The sequence below is a fragment of the Bos indicus genome, chromosome 21 (genome assembly GCF_029378745.1).
Source record: "Bos indicus isolate NIAB-ARS_2022 breed Sahiwal x Tharparkar chromosome 21, NIAB-ARS_B.indTharparkar_mat_pri_1.0, whole genome shotgun sequence".
NCBI classification, from domain to species: domain Eukaryota; kingdom Metazoa; phylum Chordata; class Mammalia; order Artiodactyla; family Bovidae; genus Bos; species Bos indicus.
The window spans coordinates 54,590,312-54,607,007 of record NC_091780.1 but is presented as its reverse complement, the minus strand read 5'-3'; the positions used below and the strand labels follow the sequence as shown (position 1 = coordinate 54,607,007).

At 38.2% G+C, this 16,696-nt stretch overlaps 1 long non-coding RNA gene across 1 annotated transcript in view; it reads left to right on the top strand.

Annotated features, from left to right (window-relative positions):
- The window catches only part of LOC139178235 (uncharacterized), a 458,013-nt gene that overhangs the window by 217,406 nt on the left and 223,911 nt on the right, over nt 1-16,696 (top strand). The window contains exon 2 of the long non-coding RNA XR_011562681.1: nt 5,135-5,255. This is a non-coding gene — a long non-coding RNA (uncharacterized lncRNA). The remainder of the gene's footprint in view (nt 1-5,134; nt 5,256-16,696) is intronic.

Below are 16,696 nucleotides of genomic sequence, written 5' to 3'. Positions count from 1 at the left end.
TGTTTAGCTGTTAGGAGTCATGTCTTCCCATTTCTTTTAAAACCACAAAGGTAAGAAGAATCATTTCTATTACTGTCATACCTTTTTTCTGCTCAAATTGGTTTTGTGACTGCTCCATTAAATCGCGAGATCTCATTAACGACTCCGACCAACTCAACCTGATGTTGCCCATAAGATAAAAGTGAGACCAAAAAAAAGCCTTTTTCAGGTTCAAGAAAGCATTAGCACTAATTTTGAAAACTTAAGTAAGTAAGTTTATGAGTCACAGTCTCAAAATTTTTTTTGAAGTATCTATATACCAAAATATAAAGGACTTTAAGAGAGAGCAGTTATGTTTAAGTACATTTATTATAGGTACACTCAGACATGTTTAGTCGTAAGCATTCTCCTAGTTCAGAATTTGACCCACCCCTGAATTTAACCCTTTTGTAAGCTTTTATGAGTGCTGTAGAAGAGGATAAGAGCTGATGGTTTCAGAGGCTAATGGTTTCAGCTGAGATTTTTGTCTTCATTTGAATAGGGAGAGTTTCAGAGAAAAATGAGAAAAATACTGCTCTATTGGATCCTCCATACTCATGAGAAATGACAGGAGAGAATTTGTTTGGTTGAACTATTTTGATTTTATATTAGCAAAGGGTAAAGGAACTCTTTCAGAATTTAAATTGGTATCTGGTAGAAAGAAAGTGAACTTGCTCTGTTGTTTCCGACTTTTTGTGACCCTTGGGACTGTAGCCTGCCAGGCTCCTCCATCCATGGGATTTTCCAGGCAAGAATACTGGAGTGGGTTGTCATTTCCTCCTCCAGGGGTTCTTCCCAACCCAGGGATTGAATTCGGGTCTCCTGCATTGCAGGTGGACTCCTTACCATCTGAACCAAAACAATTTGTGTAATAACTTTATTGAGGTATAGTTTACATACCATAAAATTCACTCCTTTTAAGTGTACAATTCAATGAATTTTAGTAAATTTACCGAGTTGTGCAACCAACATCACAATCGAATTTTAGAATATTTCCATCATCTCAAATGAAACCTTCTGTCCATTTTCAGTGACTCACTATTCCAACCTCCAGCCCAAGGCAATCACAAATCTACTTCCTGTCACCAAAGATTTGCTTATCCTGGTTGGTGTATATAAATTAAATAATCTAAAATATGGTCTCTTGAGTCTGGCTTCTTTCCTTAGCGCTATGTTTTTGAAGTTCATCAATCTTATATCATATATTTCATATTCAACATCCATGTTGTATTAATACTTTATTTAAAAAAAGTCAGAGAAAGACAATACATATGATATCACATATGTGAAATCTTAAAAAATGATATAAATGAACTTATTTACAAAACGGACAGACCCAAAGACATAGAAAACAAACTTATGGTTCCCAAAGAGGAAAGAGGGAGAGGGATAAATTAGGGATATTAGATTAATAGATACACTCCTATATATAAATCAGAAAAGCAACAAAGTCCTACTGTATAGCACAGGGAACTCTACTCAGTATTCTGTAATAACCTATAAGGGAAAGAATCTGAAAATAATATGTGTAACTGAATCATTTTGGTGTATACCTGAAACTAAAGAACACTGTGAATCAATTATATTTCAATTAAAAAAAATGAAAAAAAATAAAATAAAATGTCACTTGTGAGAACCTGAAAAAAAAAAAAATTAATTTGGCTACACTGGGTCTTAGCTGTGGTACATGAGATCTTCGGTTTTCATTGTGGTTTGCAGGGTCTTTAGTTTCGGCATGCAGGATTCTTTAGTGGGGATCCCTTTTTTAAATTAAGTTGTGGCATGTGAGATCCTTTTAGTTGCAGCATGTGGGATCTAGTTCCCTGACCAAGGATGGAACCCAAGCCCCCTGCATTGGGAACACGGAGGCTTGTCACTGGACCACCAGGGAAGTCCCTAGTACTTAATTTTTGTTCTCAAAACAGAGTAGACAATTGGGCTGATTTCCATTTTCATTTTTTATATATTTCAGTTAGTGTAGATGCTGAAAAAGGACAATTGTGTAGGTAATATGAGGTTCTACAAATTATATCCTGTATAAATTATCTGAATGTTCAAGATAGGTCTTTTTTTTTTTGTTCTGAGTTTGTCTTTTTCAGTTTGCCTCATTTGTCCTCATTTCACAATAAACTGTGGAAAATTCTGAAAGAGATGGGAATACCAGACCACCTGATCTGCCTCTTGAGAAATCTGTATGCAGGTCAGGAAGCAACAGTTAGAACCGGACATGGAACAACAGACTGGTTCCAAATAGGAAAAGGAGTACGTCAAGGCTGTATATTGTCACCCTGCTTATTTAACTTTTATGCAGAGTACATCATGAGAAACGCTGGACTGGAAGAAACACAAGCTGGAATCAAGATTGCTGGGAGAAATATCAATAACCTCAGATATGCAGATGACACCACCCTTATGGCAGAAAGTGAAGAGGAACTAAAAAGCCTCTTGATGAAAGTGAAAGTGGAGAGTGAAAAAGTTGGCTTAAAGCTCAACATTCAGAAAACGAAGATCATGGCATCTGGTCCCATCACTTCATGGGAAATAGATGGGGAAACAGTGGAAACAGTGTCAGACTTTATTTTGGGGGGCTCCAAAATCACTGCAGATGGTGCCTGCAGCCATGAAATTAAAAGAAGCTTACTCCTTGGAAGGAAAGTTATGACCAACCTAGATAGCATATTCAAAAGCAGAGACATTATTTTGCCAACAAGGTCCGTCTAGTCAAGGCTATGGTTTTTTCAGTGGTCACGTATGGATGTGAGAGTTGGACTGTGAAGAAGGCTGAGTGCCGAAGAATTGATGCTTTTGAACTGTGGTGTTGGAGAAGACTCTTGAGAGTCCCTTGGACTGCAAGGACATCCAACCAGTCCATTCTGAAGGAGATCAGCCCTGGGTGTTCTTTGGAGTGAAGGATGCTGAAGCTGAAACTCAAATACTTTGGCCACCTCATGTGAAGAGCTGACTCATTGGAAAAGACTCTGATGCTGGGAGGGATTGGGGGCAGGAGGAGAAGGGGACGACAGAGGATGAGATGGCTGGATGGCATCACTGACTGGATGGACTTGTGTCTGAGTGAACTCCGCGAGTTGGTGATGGACAGGGAGGCCTGGCGTGCTTCGATTCATGGGGTCGAAAAGAGTCAGACACGACTGAGCGACTGAACTGAACTGAACTAACCTGATAAATTATCTGAATGTTCAAGATAGAGAGGTCTTTTTTGTTTTTTGTTCTGAGTTTGTCTTTTTCAGTTTGCCTCATTTGTCCAGTTATTTTCTATGTGTGGACATAACAAAGATTAGTCTTTAAGGAAAATGATAATTACTTTTCTATTAAAAATTTTGAAGAATTTTTCTGTCTTATAAATTGAGCATGTTTGTTGATTTCTCTTTGATTAATTTAAACTCTGTAATTTATCTTGTAATAGAAAATTCTCAGGGTTTTAAAAAATATTTTAAATTCATTTTTGTAACTTAATCATTTGTCAGTGTGATGTACTGAAGTAAGATGGAAAGAAAATGATACCAAAGTAAGACACTGTAAAAAACTAGAACACAAAAGGAGAGTACTCATTTCTTTTTTTTTTTTTTTTTGCTGTGGCCTTCCAGTTTCTTTTGAATAGTGCCTCGTCTTTAAAATGTCTAAATTGTTTTCAAGTATGAAAAGATTATAGTTGAAATAATAGAAAATGAGAAATGTTTTAAACAAGGATTACTGGTTTCTGTAGTGAAACTATTTCTTATGTTTATACTTCTTTATATCAGCCAAGGATACTTTATCCTGGTGTGTGTGTGTGTGTGTGTGTGTGTGTGCTCGCTCAGTCACTCAGTTGTGTCTTTTTGTGACCCCATGGACTATAGCCCGCCAGGCTCCTCTGTCCATAGGATTTCCCAGGCAAGAATATTGGAGTGGGTTGCCGTTTGTTACTCCAGGAGACCTTCCTCACCCTGGGATCAAACCCATATCTCTGTGCGTCCTGCAATGGCAGATGGATTTACCACTGTGCCACCTGGGAAGCTATGTTACCTGTTGATTATTTATAAACTGTTTTATTTTTCCATTTGTTTGAGGCATTAGCGGCTCTTGGTGATTACCTTTCTCGCTTCATGGAAAATGTTCATTGAAAGTATTAACTGACCTCGATTTTATTTTCTTCATCTGTCCCTAAAATAACCATGTTATTCATGTCCTCTAAAGTTGCTGGAAAGATCATTTAGCATTTGCATCAAATACTTTCTAGCTTCTTTGGCTTTGGGCACCCTATTTCATAATTTTTCAACCTGTGTTCCTACAATCAATAGAATAAGAAACCTTTTATATTAAAAGTAAGTTATTATATTGAAAACAATCTTGGGATTTAGTGTCAGTTTGAATGCCCCCTACCTAACTTTCTAGATGTGTAGCCATGGAAAAATGTCTGAGCCTCAACTTCTTTGCCTCAAGGGTACTGCTGATTTCTTCTCTGTTCTTATAGTGATAGAGAAATAACCAAAATGCACTTAAGTAAAAAATGTATATTTTGGATATAGTAAGTGTTCAACAAATATTCTGTGATTAATTTTTGATTGAATAAATTGTTCTTTTTCCTGTTGTATTTTGCTTTGCCTTCCTTTTCCTCAGTGCATTATTTTATATTGCTTTCAAATGTATGTTATATTAACTTGGAGCCTTATTTCAGTTTCACTGTTGTGTCCAACTCTTTGCAACCCTATGAGTGACTTTCACTCTTTATCACTAGTGCCATCTGTGAAGCTCCCTCTAGAACTTGCACCACACAACAAATTTAGTGACTCTCTTGGCCACCTAGAATCATGGCCTATGTTAGAGAAAGTGGTGTGGACTCAAAGGGTTTTGGTTTACCTTATTATTTTTTAATGTCCTCTCATTTTGCTTCTATATTATACCAGCCACTTTCCAGAGTAAACTTCTCAATGTCTTTGCATATTGATGGTGTTATTGTCTGTCTTCAGTAGCCTATGCAGTGTTCTGTGTCACTGTGTTAAATGAACGGTTAACAGTCGTTCTGACTGGGAAGGTTATTTTACAAATGCAGCTTCTAGTAACGTCCATGTCAACCATTTTTACCTATGAATTCTTTCTGCATTTGTTTTCTTCACAGACTTTTGGCATTCAGAACATCTACAGATGCAGTTAAAGATGTGTTGATTGAAGAGATGAAAGAAAGAAAGAAAGAAATCTCTATAGTGGCAGCTGCAGAGAAGCCAAGAAATCAGAAGCAGGTAGCATCTTTTTTCCCCATTCTTCTTCATACCACCCCCAAATGGAAGGAGAGAGAGAAATGAAGGTGGTAGGGGAGGTTCTGGGACTTCCCAGGTGGAGCTAGTGACAAAGGACATGCCTGCCAATGCAGGAGACGTAAGCGATGTGGGTTTGATCCTGGGTTGGGAAGATCCCCTGGAGGAGGACATTGCAACCCATTCCAGTATTCTTGCCTGAAAAATCCCATGGACAGAGGAGTCTGGTGGGCTACAGTCCGTAGTGTCCCAAAGAGTTGAACATGAATGATGAGACAGCTCACACGCAGGATCAAAGTAGGCTATAGTTGGTATATTTCCAATGTATTACATATCAGGAAACTGAGGCTCAGAGATGCAATGTGACTTGCCCCCTTTCTACTTATAGCTTTTTGCCTTCCATAGTGGGGACTTCTTGTGAAACAGTATCTGCCATGACTTGGTTTTCCCATGGTTTTACCTCATCTCTTCTGCCTTTTTTTTTTTTCTGTTTTCTGCCACTGTTGTGATAGAAAGACTATACTGGTCTGCAAGAGTTCCTCTGTGGATTGAGCAACTGGTCAACCTGGAAAGTAGACAAGTTCTCCTCAAGTGTTCCACTTGTTGTTTCTTTGGTTGTTCTCCCTTTTATAACTGTCTTTCCTCTTTTAGGCTATGGTGTCTCGTATTCCAACCAAAGAACTCAGTTCTCCCAAATGATTATCTTTTCAGTGTAGGATAATATGTAAACTTTTAGGAAATATTTCCCACTTAAAAATTGGATTTAGGATGAGTTCCCAGATGTGAAATTTCAGAGGTTGAAGTTTTTTACAACGAGAGAGGGAGTTTTGGGTACTGAGGATTTCCTGGAGTACTCAAATTTCCCAGCAGAGGTGAGTGTACTGTTTTTACACAACAAAGTTTAGCTCATCATTCAGCACTAATGAGCCAAGGTACAATATGTTTATAAAGATCTATATGATTTAACTAAATGTTTGGGTCCACAGTTTTGCACTGGGGTACATCTCTGGCAATGGGGTTGTTGATGCCTTACAATAATAGGAATGCGTCAATGAATGTGTGGCAGGGCCACCCCCTCCTCTGCAGCCATGTTGCTTAAGTACTTGGTGTGTGTTCCATGTAACTTAATGTAGACTTGATGTTACAGTGAATTATTGATAATCACTGGAGTGGGGATGCCTTGAGTTTGGGTTTCATAGCCTTTATTTCTGTAGTATTCCTATGCCACCAGGTCTATGAGTTAGTTTTAGATTATAGTGAAATCCTGTTAGAAGTTTCCACAAAATTCTTGAAACTTTGATAATTAATTGGCTAATCAAAATATTTTAGTTAACAAAGCTGACGTATTATTTTAAAAATTTTCGTGCTTATATGTTTCTTCTTCTCTAGACTTTCCCACTTTACCTTAAGGTTGGGTCATAGGGACCATATGAGTTGGTCATGGGGACAACATCAGTGGAAGTTTGGCACTTTTATTAAACTTTCTTTCCAGAGCAAATATGTGTGAGAATTTTTCTAGTAATAAAGTGCCCTGGTACAATGATACAGCAATTTGTAGTGGATAACCCTCCCACACAGTACCTAATGGCAGCTGGCTAGGAGAGCTAGCAGTGGTGGGCCCCACAGACCCGTCAAAACCCACTTGAAGTGGACTGCTATTGGCCAAGTATACTGCTATGGGACTCAGGGGACCCTGCGGAGTCAGGGCGGATGTTACATACGGTCATTTACCGTCTAGATGAGCACAGCTAAATATTTGTTTCTCTCTGCTTTTCTTTTTTTTTTGGAAGGATGATTCTAATCTTTGCAGTGTCAGCTCAAAAGCCCAGTGGGAAGAACCACACTTTTTTTTTTTTTAATATAAAATGGAGGAGTTTCACAACTTTAAGAACTTAGATAAGTTTTTGGTTGTGAACTCTGGATTTTTATACCTTAAAGCATCAAAGATTTTACTTCAGCCTGAAAATATTCAAGGTCAAGTATTACCTTGATATAAGAGAACTTCAGTTTGAGCTTTGAAGAGACTGAATTTTTATAAAAATCTATATTATTGGCTCTACTGGAATAAGTTAGCTGCAAAAATACTCTTGTAAGAGTGGGCTTATTAGATGGGACTATTTTGGTGTTGTTTAATTAGTTGGAGGACAATATGTGACATATACAATAGATTCAGTTTCAGTTCAATCAGTCATGTCTGAATCTTTTCGACCCCGTGGACTGCAGCATGCCAGGCTTCCCTGTCCATCAACAACTCCCAGAGCCTGCTCAAACTCATGTCCATTGAGCTGGTGATGCCATCCAACCAATCTCATCCTCTGTCATTCCCTTCTCCTCCTACCTTCAATCTTTCCCAGCATCAGGGTCTTTTCCAGGGAGTCAGTTCTTCGCATCAGGTGGCCAGAGTTTTGGAGTTTCTGCTTCAGCATCCATCCTTCCAATTAATATTCAGGGTTGGTTTCCTTTAGGATTGACTGGTTTGGTCTCCTTGCTGTCCAAGGGACCCTCAAGAGTTTTCTCTAACACCACAGTTCGAAAGCATCAATTACTTGGTGCTCAGCTTTCTTTATAGTCCAACTCTCACATTCATACATGACTACTGGAAAATCCATAGCTTTGACTAGACAGACCTTTGTTGGCAGAGTAATGTCTCTATTTTCTAATATGCTGTTGGTCACAGCTTTTCTTCCAAGGAACAAGCATCTCTTAATTTCATGGCAGCAGTCACCATCTGCAGTGATTTTGGAGCCCTTCTGAGCCACGGGGAAACCCATACAGTAGATTAGGTTCAAAGTTATTTATTCTTTATGGCAATAATTCGCCAAGATATCTCCTTCCTGCCTCCTGATTAAATATTTCTTATGGGAACTTTTAGCTTGTGATAATAAGGACATATCAGGACCAAGGAGAAGGCATATTGTTGTATTTCCAGGAGATACAATATGTTCCCAGGTGGGAAGTGAAGTGAAACATCTTGTGGGTGGATCCCACTCATTTCTATCACTGTGCCTGAAACCCAGTTGATCTATTTTTTCAGCACCTTCATTCCCCTGTAAAATGACTTCTAACTTACTAATGGGAATCTTTTGTATAGAAAATAGAAATATTTTGTGTGTACTCCTGAGGGAGCTAGTCCTTCCAATGACTGTATGACCCCATCTTTTTTTCTTTCCTTTTTTGGTTTGACCTTTCTTTTGATCTGTCATATGGCATTCAGTTAAACCACATCTTTTGGGTTTCTCTGCCTTCCACTGATATTTTGAAGTCCTTTAGGGGCCCAAATCACTTGTGTTTTCAAGTGTGCTCACAATTCCAGAAGCCATTCTGTATTCTGTTAAGATACAGAAATACAATATGTTTTCACTTTTAGCTCTATTCTTTTCCATGTGTGTGCCAAGGCAGGGTTGCTTGTATCCCTATTCCCTTTCAACAGCTGAAGCTTTGTTAACTGAAAGCAGTTTGTCTGCCTGGCCACTTCATTCCTTAGGGTTAGTTACCCCCAGGAGGTGCCTCGTCCCTTCCTCCTATTAGATTTTTGATGAGGAGTCTTGCCTTGTATAGATTTATAGCTCTCACTCATAATGGAGTTAAGTCACTTCTACCACCAGCCTCCTTTTTATTTGCTTCTCTCTCACCCACTCCTGCCTCCATAAATTGGTGATCGTATTTCCCAAAATAGGAATCTCTGTTGTCTAGATGAGTACAACTCAATGTTTATTTCACTGTGCTTCTTCATCTTCTTCTTCTTTTTTTTTTTGGTAGAATGCAGTTCTAATCCTTGCAGTGTCAGCTTGAAGGCCCTAGTAGGAAGAATCACATTTTTCTTCTTATTACCAAGAACAGAGCCATCTTATCATCACAAATAGCGCCATCTCATTCAGGTCACCAAAAGGGAGGGGATATATGTATGGTTGGTTCATTTTGCTGTGCAGTAGAAGCCAACACAACATTGTAAAGCAGCTATACTCCAATAAAAATTAATTTAAAAAAGAGAATAGAGCCATCTCAATCAGGTGGGAGCAGTAGTGTCCATTTAATTTCAAGGATTCTTGGGTGCTTGCTAGGAGAGTAGGTTAAAATCATCTCTAGGCAAGAGAGTAGATGAACCAGGGTTAGACTTGAAGCAAAGTTATTGAGGTAGGGCTAGGGATGAATGGCAACAGGGCTGGTAGAGTGCAGGGGGCATCTAAGAAGTAGGAGAAATAAAATATGAACTCCCTTTCATTATGGTGGCAGATGAATCTTTTTACAAGACACTAAAAGAAGCCTAAAATAAAGCTTCCCAAGAGGGAGGTTAAAAAAAATTACAAAACTGTAGGAGCAAATATCATTGTATTCTGTTTTAAATTGTTTCCTTTTTATACTATAAATACTAAGCCAAACACATGAAAATCTTCAAATATATATTAACTTTACTTAAAATACTTTATGTGAAACATTTATTTAAAGCACATAGATGACTGTCTATTCAGATAAAAATATTGGTGTCATGGGAACTACCAAAATAGGTTGTATTCGACACACAGTAAAGATATTTTCAGTTCTTATAAGGTTTAAGGCAAAAAATTTCAGGCTAAACGGGGCAGGTATGAAATAAAATAAACTGGAGTTATTTTCCTTATTATCTGCCTTCAAACGACTGTTTTTTTGACCCTCACAGCATTTTCATTTGCTGGTGCTGAATTGTTCAAGAAAACAAAGCAGGATGGCAAAGGTCAACATGCTGGAGGTGTTTCCACGCAGATTAAGTCTCTTCAGTGAGCTGGTACCACACTGTCTAAACCCAGAGCTCCAGGTCTTCTCAGGGTTCTCCTTGAGGGCCTGGGCACACAATTTGGTGCATTACTTTTACTCTTTTGAGCCTGCTCCCTCTTCCAAAAAAAAAAAAGAGAAAATAGGATTTACTCACCTGGTGATCCTCAGCTTTGGCTGTGAACTAGGATCTTCTGTGCCCAAAGACTCTTCTAGGAGGTTCTGATTGGTAGTTCTGGGGGTGTTGCAGTTTGTATCTTACCAGGTGCTTCTGATGTATTGCTAAGGTCTAGGGCCACTCAAGTAACTGGTGTGTGTGTGTGTGTGTGTGTGTGTGTGTGTGTGTGTGCGCGCGCGCGCTAAGCTGGTTCAGTCGTGTCCGACTCTCTGCAACTCTATGGACTGTAGCCTGTCAGGCTCCTCTGTCCATAGGATTTTCCAGGCAAGAATACTGGAGTGGGTTGCCGTGCCCTTCTCCAGGGGATCTTCTCAACCCGGGGATCAAACCCAGGTCTCCTGCATTTCAGGTGGATTCTTTACCATCTGAATTACTATGGAAGCCCCAACTGACTGATATCTTATCCCTAAAACATATGGATTTGGCCCAGAGAGAAGAAATTAGAGACATCTGTGGACACTTTGGCACCAGTGGTAAAGAACCCGCCTGCCGATGCAGGATATGTAAGAGATGTTGGCTAGATCCCTGGGTAGGGAAGATCCATTGGAGGAGGGCATAGCAACCCACTCCAGTATTCATGCCTGGAAAATCCCATGGACAGAGGAGCCTGGTGGGCTATGGTCCATAGGGTCTCAAAGAGTCAGATACGACTGAAGTGACTTTGCACAGCACAGCACAGTGGAGACTTTGCCGCCTTTTTAATAAGAATTTGTTAGTGACAATGAGATGAGAAGGGTTTGCCTTTCTGATCTGGTAACCACCTTAGTCTCGTTCATTGATCAGTTCAGCATCACTATTTCATGACATGACATTCCTGGGACAAGCCTTTGATTTATGCTTGTTTGTATGACTAAAACAAGTTCCCTTTGATTACAAATTAAGGAGGAGTTTTATATTAATATAAATCAGTTTAGGACTGTGAGGGGAGGGCTGCCATTGTTCTGGCGGCATTCCTAATTAGAAATGGATTAGAAATGGAGTTCTGGTTAGTGTCTGGGATCTGGGCCAAGAGAATGTGTGAGATTCCCGTCATCTTCCTTTCCAGCATTGCTTTGTAAAAAAGCATCCCCTTGCATTGGGTGAATGTGCTCAGTTGGTGGCAGCAAAGTTCTGTTACAGAAAATTCTGAGAGGCTCTTGTCTTAGATGTTTTGAAGAAAGCCAGAGGAACAAAGCAGCATGTATAATAACATCCATGTTTTCTGTTAACCCGCAGAGCTATAAATATACTGCATGTGCTCAGAAAAAGGAAAATTATGTAAAAGAAAGATTTTTTACTGTCCTTGTCTAAATATAATCCCCTAAATATGTTCTTTGTTTCCAAATATAGAAGTATTGTAGCACCAGCTTCAGACAAAAGATTTAGTCAGGTCATGATCCAAAAAGGTGTGCGTCTTAGGATTTATTATTGGTTGCCATGTAAATTTGTTAAAATGGAAGCTTTGATCTTGAAATATCAATATATTCAAAAAAGATTAATGATTTAGTATCTAGAGAAATCAAGATTTTGATGCAATGAATGGATAAGGAAGGTTTTACAATTTTACATTGGTAAAGATAAAAACTCAACATTTGAAAAACTACTTTAGAATTTTAGTTTAAAGGGAACTATAGTAAGTACCAAAGTGAAAGAAAGTGAAAATAAAAGTTGCTCAGTTGTTTTCGACTCCTTGCAACCCCATGGGCTATATAGTCCATGCAATTCTCTAGGCCAGAATACTGGAGTGGGTAGCCTTTCCCTTCTCCAGGGGATCAAAGGTTAGGTGGTATCTGACTAATGTATTGACTAGAAGGGTTTGTAAGGAATAAACAGATGGAAATGAATGAACAAAAATGAAATGATAATCGGTAAGTTGGTAACTGTGGATAGATAGTGACATTTTATGATTTGTATCCACTATTTTCTGCATATGCCCTGGTGCATAATGATTAATTAATCATTGCGTCTGAAAAACTGGGTGTTATTTCAATCAGGAAAGATTGAAGGCAGGAGGAGAAGGGGACGACAGAGGATGAGATGGTTGGATGGCATCACCGACTAGATGGACTTGAATTTGAGTAAACTCCGGGAGTTGGTGACGATGATCAGTCCATGGGGTCACAAGGAGTCAGACACAACTGAGTGACTGAACTGAATTGAACTGAATTCAGGGGCAAATGGATAATTGAACCCTAATCTGGTGGTCAGATTGCCTTGTAGTTGTGCGGCTAACTTTAAGTGATTATCATCCCAAATGATTCATGCTCTTGGAGACAGTGTCCCCAGCACTGACACCATCACTGTTAGACGTGGGGGTGACAGGAAAAGCCATATGTAAATGTAGAAAATGGAAACCAGGGAGCAGCTCCCGCAAAACTGCCAATAAATTATCAGGAGACTACTGACCTCCTAATGAGAGACTACCAACTCGAAAAATGGTTAAAATGTAAAAACATTCTAGGTTAGCAACTTGTATCATGAATATAAATGTTCTGATGTGATGTTTTTATTATAATGCAAAGCATGAAAGCATCAATGATTACTAATATCTCCAAGTTCAGATTGTAATCCTTTTTAATCTCTTTTTTTATACTGTTTTAATTACATAAAGTTTTTCAGAAATAGTTTTGGTTTTTGCTATAAAATAACTTTTACTTAAGTTGATAATAATGTTAAAATTGATTAAAAGCTTAAAAATATTAGATGGTTATTTAACTTCAAAGCACTTGTGAGTTGAAATAGTGACTTGTAAAAAACAGTAAGTTATTTAATGTGAGCTTAAGTCAAATAGACACCATCAAATTTGAATATTCTAGGTTAAAATTTCAAAGGCATTCAAAATGTGATCTTGTAAATGCCACTTAAAATAATGGGATTTTCTAAGTTGGAAATATCATTCCATGTACACAATTTTGAAAATATGTCCTAAAAAATACTCTTTCTGTCCCTGTCATGATCTTGTCAGTCAGATCAATGTCTTTATTCTTCATCTTTCAATTTTGAAAATATAGAAAAACAACAGACTTGTGACTATAAACTTTTCACTTGTGAGGAATTTATGACTAGTTATCAGGAAAAAATTTCAAGGAATTTTTTAAATGAGATGTTTCTTTTTATTAATGGTGATTCTAAAAAGAATTTGGTGCAATCTAGTTTCCTATTTAAACACAGAAATAGATTATTTCATTTATTTAATGAAATCGATGTGGTAGTTACCTAGTTTCAAGATGAGATTTCAGAAACAGACTCTCCAGTGTAAATCATAGACACAATTAAATGCTGAATCTTCCAGGTTAAAATTTCAGAGTAATTTGAAATGTACAGTCACCTTAGGAAATTCTGGTTTGAGTGGTCTTGATACATACACACACGCACACACACACATACAGAATCATAACTGAGCCTCACAGGCAACGTGGTTGAAAATCATTGGCCCATAGCTTTTAGAGAAGGTTATGGCCAATGACCATGCTGCTGCTGCTACTGCTGCTAAGTCCCTTCAGTCGTGTCGGACTCTTGTGACCCCATGGCACACCATTAATTAGTTGATTTTTTCCTGTTCTGCTGGTGATTTGCTGCCAACATAATTAAGAAATAGGGGTATTTGAGAATGCAGGTTGCAGAGAGATAAGGAAGTTTTTCTCCATTTTTATCCACATTGTCTCTCTCCTCTATTTTTCCTCTGTCAAGGGTTGCCTTCCCTTCCCCAAGGGTTGCCTAACTTATTTTGCCTTTCCTCTTCTCACCTGTGTATTGTAAGCACATATATAACAGTGATTCTAACTGGTTTGTGATAGTCAATTGTTAAGTTTTCAGGAATTTTGTTAACCAGTTGTTAAACACAGTCATTATAAAAAATTAAATTATATAAACATATTGTCACATATATTATATAACTAATTCATATTGAAACAAAAGTATTCAATATTCAAAACTCATTAATATCTAATTATTTTATTACCTTTAATCATTAACTCTGTTTTTGAGGTTATATGTATCATTTGCCTGGTGGAAGAGACTACTGCACATCTCTTCAAAACTTGGGCCTCAGTGATGTCATGTTGGTAGCTTGAAACTGATCAAGTGGGAGTCTTTAGGCCACAGAAATCAGCAAATAGTGCAGATTGGGATGTGATTTAGTCTTGTTGACTGTTTCAGTTTTAAAACTTATGGAGAAAATGTTAATGCTGATTAAATAAAGTGTTTCATGCCTGTAGTTATTAAATTGTGAATAGCATTAAATAATGAGGAAATTTTCTCCTAGTATTCACAAACTATTTCCAGTTTAGCCAAGAAGGTACTCTCAACATCGATGAGTGAAGTTCCTATGTTGGCCTTTCTTATTTCACTTTAATCTTATCCCTTAATGTAAAGTGAAAGTGAAAATCACTCAGTTGTGTCCAACTCTTTGTGACTCCATCGACTGTATAGTCCATGGAATTCTCCAGGTCAGAGTACTGGAGTGGGTAGCCTTTCCCTTCTTCAGGGGATCTTCCCAACCCAGGGATTGAACCCAGGTCTTCTTTTTTTTTTTTTAATTTTTTATTTTATTTTTAAACTTTACATAATTGTATTAGTTTTGCCAAATATCAAAATGAATCCATCACAGGTATACATGTGCTCCCCATCCTGAACCCTCCTCCCTCCTCCCTCCCCATACCATCCCTCTGGGTCGTCCCAGTGCACTAGCCCCAAGCATCCAGTATCGTGCATTGAACCTGGACTGGCATCTCGTTTCATACATGATATTTTACATGTTTCAATGCCATTCTCCCAAATCTTCCCACCCTCTCCCTCTCCCACAGATTCCATAAGACTGTTCCACACATCAGTGTCACTTTTGCTGTCTCGTACACAGGGTTATTGTTATCATCTTTCTAAATTCCATATATATGCGTTAGTACACTGTATTGGTGTTTTTCCTTCTGGCTTACTTCACTCTGTATAATAGGCTCCAGTTTCATCCACCTCATTAGAACTGATTCAAATGTATTCTTTTTAATGGCTGAGTAATACTCCATTGTGTATATGTACCACAGCTTTCTTATCCATTCATCTGCTGATGGACATCTAGGTTGCTTCCATGTCCTGGCTATTATAAACAGTGCTGCGATGAACAATGTGAACCCAGGTCTTCTGCATTGCAGGTGGATTCTTTATCAGCTGAGCCACCAGGAACACCCATAATGTAAAGAAAATTATAAATCAACTTCATGTAAACAAAGTTACAAATCAACTTTTGTGCTACAACTACACTCTTGTATTAATGATATGAGGAAATTCTTGGCTGAATTGGATAATAATCAAGCATATATTCATAGTCTCATTGTGACACTTTGGCTGGCAATAGAATTGTAAAAACTGGTAGTGGATATTCAAAAAGCAACATCACACTGAAGTTTTGGGTATTGGAATTTACGATAAAGAATATTATATATTTTGTTTTTATTTGTAAATTGTGCATTATGATTGTTATTTAGTCGCTAAGTTGTGTCTGGCTCTTTTATAAACCCATGGACTGTAGCCCTTCAAGCTCCTCCGTCCATGCAATTTTCCAGGTAAGATTACTGGAATGAGTTGCTGTTTCCTTCTCCAGGGGATCTTCCTGACCTAGGGATCGAACTTGCATCTCCTGCATTGGCAGGTGGATTCTTTACCACTGAACCACCAGAGAAGCCCAAAATTGTGTTGCCTGTCTCTTAACTAGCAAAATTTATAATAAGCATGTATAGACCCACACACTGCATCTTTTCCCAGATATATGGTTGTTAAACTTTTACCAGCTCATCACTGCATATAATCCTTGAAGCAGGGATGGAAAAGTCATTTAGTCCAATTTTTTTACATTCAGATATTGGCTAGATGAAAATTTAAAATAGCTCAACCTGGTTAGGTTTCCTGTAAGGGAAGATAGGTAGCTGCTAATGTGTGATTGTTCCTCCAAAATTTTTGTTTTCATTGCACATATGTTAAATGCATTATTAGAGATTTATTACTTTGGATTCTGTTGCTTTTTGATTTCCTAAGTACTGATTCATAAGTGGGAGTGTTTTTACTGGGAATACCAGTTAAAATACAGTTTTCTGGCAGGCCCTCTGCCCCATCCACCTGACACACTGAATCATAACTGCAGTGTGGTGGAAAGAAACTGTATTTGAATGTTTCCTAGACCAGGGTTTGGGAACCATCGCTTGTGCCTTGTGTTAAATATAAATAGCCCTAGAGGAGAAAGAATGTAACTCAGCTTCTGCCATCGTTAGGCTGGATTAACAGATAGCAGAGATCAAGACCATGTAGATATAGCCTTTCTCCCCACCTCCCTGAGGCACCTGAAACGGAGTGGGATAATGAATCTTAGTAGGAGGCATGCCAAGCACAGTCAAGCTAACTCTAAGTGGAAATTCTCTAGACACTTCACATTTAACTATCTGGAAAATTTTAGAAAGGAGTCTTTCCTATTTCCTTGTCCTTATTGCTCAGGCATGAAATATGCTGTGTCTTCAAGTGCGGTGTTATGAAA